This window comes from Gavialis gangeticus, unplaced genomic scaffold, assembly GCF_001723915.1.
Source record: "Gavialis gangeticus isolate Ggan-Ray unplaced genomic scaffold, GavGan_comp1, whole genome shotgun sequence".
NCBI lineage: Eukaryota > Metazoa > Chordata > Crocodylia > Gavialidae > Gavialis > Gavialis gangeticus.
This window is the reverse complement of record NW_017729022.1, coordinates 170,251,095-170,255,574: the sequence shown is the minus strand read 5'-3', so window position 1 is coordinate 170,255,574 and position 4,480 is coordinate 170,251,095. Positions and strand designations below refer to the sequence as shown.

Sequence of the window (4,480 nt, the reverse complement as noted above, 5' to 3'; positions counted from 1 at the left end):
AAGAAAACATCTGTTGTGGGGTGGGGTATATGATTGTGGATAGCAGCAGATCAAGTCTGGCCCCGGTGCAGGCTGGAGGGAGGAGAAGGGGAGGCCTGTGGCACTCCCTGCCTTGAGCTGGGGCTCCCACACCATGTCAGGTGGCTTGGGCATGGCCCTGCCCTCCCCACCCCAGGCAGCAACTCCTAGGCACCCTCCTCCCCATAAACTTACCTGCATCCAGCTAGTTGGGCTGCTACCACCACTCTGCATAGTTGTGTGCCAGCCACGTGTGTGTGCATGTGCAGATACATGTGGCACCCCCTACCTCCAATCACCCCAAGCAGCTCCTTGCAGGCTGGAGGGATGCCAGCCTACTAAGGGAAACCTGCAGTTTCCTTCTTTAAAGAGGAAAATCCACGTTTTCCTGAAACAAACAGAAAACCTGGGTAAACCTGCATGCCATTAGGGCAAGCCGGGAAATGCAGTTTTACCCGCAAAATCCCAGACATTTGTTCATGTGTCAACAAACTGCCCGGACAGAGATCAGAGGATCCAAAAAGAAGACATGTCCAGGAAAACTTGGATGTATGGTAACCCTAGGGAGGGTGGTAGAGGGCAAAGGAGCTACCTGACCCCCTGGATTTATTTTTTGTGATGTAGGAGCGATAGGTTGACAGACCTCCAATAATTCAAGACAGATCTCTAATAATTAGCTTCTATACCTGAACAATTATATCAAAATTATAGATGTTCCATATATACAATCTAATTATTGCAGGGGTCATCTTATAATCAGGGTTGTCTTATATTCAAATATAGTATTATCTGTTGTGTGATAAGTAGGGCTGGACTCGAGAAAACCTTTGATAATTTGATTATTAATTTATTTAAAGGATTGATTTTTTTTTTTTAGATTTGAGTAACTGTGGGGTTGCTGAAATAAATTATAAGACTTCATCTTAAAGAAACCTCTCCTATGTCATGCTATTCATAGCCTTTCCCTTTTTTTAGTTCCCCTAGCAATCTCTTTTTTCACCTGTAGATATCCTTCACTCCAGAAAAGAGTGGTTATAAAACACGGAGGTATTAACTATTCATCTCTTTGGCTCCTTCCATAAGTTTGGGCCAGAACTACAAACAGTGTTGCTTTTTTTTAATTGCTGTTTGTTGATTGTTAGATGACTTCATTATAGAATATGATGAATCACTGTAACTGGAGAGAGTTTGGGAGAGAGGAAACCATTATTAAGCAATATATTATCAAATGTCCTGTAAGGATTTCCAAGATCTCTGAAGAGAATATCCCAAATGAACAGTGCTTGCTCTGCAAACAGTTGTAACACCTGTTCCTTTTTCTATTTTGTAGCCATACTGTAAGCCATTGTTACAATTCCCTGCAGAAAATATTTAAGTCACTGGTTTCAAAGTAGTTGAAAATCTGCGCTCTCAGATTTCTTTTAGGAGAAAAATGAAATGATTTAAGATTTAAAAAAAATGACAAACAGCCTATCCAAACTGTGTCCAGTGACCTAGGCATTCCTTTCTTCAGTGTCAATATTTTTAGTTGCTTCTCTACCAGCTTTCTAGAAATCATACCATCTTCCCGAAGGAATACTTGAAGACTCTTACCACAAACTACACACATTTTCCTCTATCTACACAGTTTTTGGTGCTCCTGCAATCTAAAGTAATAGCAATGCTCTTGATATGTGAGATAGAGGTATGTACATGTAGGGTTAGGTAACAAGTTTTGCTGGCTCCATAAGCAAATTAATTTTAAAATGTTCCATAACAAGTGTATGAAGTCATCATTAGCCCCTTCCCCCCCCCCAACTCAGCAGTGACTATTACTGGTTTCTTGATTGCCTTCCCAGGAGATCTGTAGCTCACATTACATGGAACAAGTCTCATCTTTCAGAGGTACAGTATGTTTATAGATACTATAATGGACAACCTCTCATTCAGCCTTCAACCCAGTTCCAAGCTTAGATGGAGACCCTGATGGAAGGATTTTTCCAGGGCTGGGCTGGGCAAATTGATGATTGCTTCAAAAAGGTAATAAATTTCTGCAAAGTAAGGAAAAGTGTGGTGCTGGACATGAGGTTGAGTCCACCGAGCTTAAGAGAAGAGCAAGGTGATTAAGAAAAAGATGGATTTTAGGGTGTAGCTACATGTTACAATTAGCATATGTTAGGGGGTCTTAAAGTTATCATGGGTGATAAGGGTTAATACTCTCTCCAGCATGCACAGTTCAGACTTGCCACCAGAGCAGTGATTCTCAACCAAAGTGCTGAGGTACCATGAGATTCTTCCAAAGGTACTGTGGGGTGCCACGCAATGTTAGCACTGGTAGGCGTGCAACCATGATTCACAAGATAAACCCAGACATTTCAAATAGAAATCAGGATGTCAAAATCATTATGATCTGTTGCGGTCTTTCTGAATTCTTTGCAACATCAGAATTGCTCCATTACTTTTCTATAGTCAAAAAAGAAATGAAAACTAAGAACTAACATTTTCTGAGCGGTGCCTTGAGTCTCACAAGGGGTACCTTGAGTCTAAAAGGGTTGAGAACCACTGTGTTAGATGGCTGGGAGGTAGAGGTGTGGCTAGGAGCCTACCAAGTCTGCTCCATGCCTGCGTGGCTCTCCAGCTCTCTAGCGCCAGTATAGACTCCAGGATAGGGCCCTTGCTGGCCAAGATCAGGCCCCTGCCAGCTTTGATCAACCTCACACTGCCACCACATGCACAGATTGAACCCATCACCCCTGCCAGACCCCACAGCTATCTGGCAGCTCCCCATCCACCTTCCTGCACACCTTCCCCTCATCCCTCCTCCTCTTTTCCCCCTCCTTCCTCTGCTTTCCATCACCCTACCTCCATTCACCCTCTCCCCACTTACAGCTGCCCCGCTGTCCCCAGCTGTCAGTCCAGGGCACTAGAGTCCTAAATGATAGCTAGTTCATGGGGAAGGGGGATGCTGGGAGCAGTGTCTCCTGTGATACTGGAGGACCTCAAATTGCTGGGTTCAGCTTTGTGGAGACGAACGTAATAGCTAATACAAAGGTATTAGCCTTTGTGGCATTTGAAAGATAAACCATGACTTGCAATAAAAGATATTTCTCATAAGAGAAGGTCTGACAACTCATAAGATGTTGTGTTAATGCCAGGATACAAACTTCACCTGAAGTGTAAACAAGAACTGCCGTGTAATTGGACAATATTAATGTATAATCTGATTTTGTCCATTTAATACCAAGTCAGCAACCCTAATTCATCCACACAACCAGCTTGGCTCTCACAATATACTTCCCTGAGAATGACTCTAGATATCAGAGGGAAATCCAATCTCCAAGGCCTATTCACTGATGTGTCTCTTTGCTCAAACTGTTAATGATGGTGGTATTTGGGTGACTAGAACACCTGCCCATTAGGAACTGGACTGAATCCACCAAACTAATTTCAGAGAGACTACCAAAAAGGCATGAGATGATAGGCTGCTGCTTGCAGTTTGGATATGAACCAAAAACCTAGCTGAAAGGTTCTATAACAAATTAACTGTTCCCTTGAGATATCCTGTCCTTTTGAGCAGTTGATTTTGTGGCTGCATGCTATTAGGATCTATAATATAACAGTTCCATGCGTAAATCAAAGGCATGTGAAGTTAGTGGTACAACAACAGTGCTTTCACTTGGGATTATGTCATTTTGATAGGACTATGGTGGAAAGCCAGATGACACAGTGGATTAATGTACTAATTGCTGGTGCATTGGGCACATCTACACATGCAATTAATGCAAAGCAATAACATCCAGCACTTATTGCTCCAGAGTTTATTGCTCCTGGGTGTGCTGTTTGAACATGCGCCTGGGACCCTAGCACATTGAGAAGGGGCAGCTCTGGTTGGCAGGGGGCCCCAGGGATCAGTTTGCAAGCCCACAGCTGCTCCTCCCTAGTTCAACGTGCTATGGAGGGGCTGGCTGGTGCATAAGTGTGCTGCAGTGTTGGGTTAGCCAGGGGCAGCATCTACATGTGCATTGCTGCAGAGTAAAAAAATCTGCAACAGGATAATTAGTTGATTAGTTTACTCCAGTCTAATAGGGGCTCAGGTGTAGATGCACAATATTTACTGGGGAGCTAATTAGTCTACTCCACAGTCAATGTCTTCTGTAGATGCACCCATTGAGCTCGACCACACATGCAGGCACATGTGCTTGAAGCAGCTCAAATAGCAGAAGCACAAATTTGTGCCGGAGATTTGTGCCTCAGCACACATGCCTGAACATGCATTTTGGTATGGGGCAAATTGTGCCACTTGGGGCAAACTGACCATGCCCACCTCATCCTAGATCTGCAGCCAGGGGGAGCTAGAAGATGGGGCATAGGTGGGTGGTGTAGGTTTGTGGGCAGGGTATGGGGCTTGTGCAGGGGCTTGAGGGGGGTTTATGAAGGTGGTTTGGGGGTGGGGTTTTGGGGGTGTAGGGGGGTTGTGGGGGGG

General features: G+C 44.3%; 1 long non-coding RNA gene across 1 annotated transcript in view; it reads right to left on the bottom strand.

The window, feature by feature from the left end:
• Positions 1–451: 451 nt before the first annotated feature.
• LOC109297087 overlaps positions 452–4,480 on the bottom strand; it is a 9,789-nt gene continuing 5,760 nt past the window's right edge. The window contains exons 3-4 of the long non-coding RNA XR_002097200.1: positions 2,802–2,807; positions 452–578 (exon numbers count right to left, since the gene is read on the bottom strand). This is a non-coding gene — a long non-coding RNA (uncharacterized LOC109297087). The remainder of the gene's footprint in view (positions 579–2,801; positions 2,808–4,480) is intronic.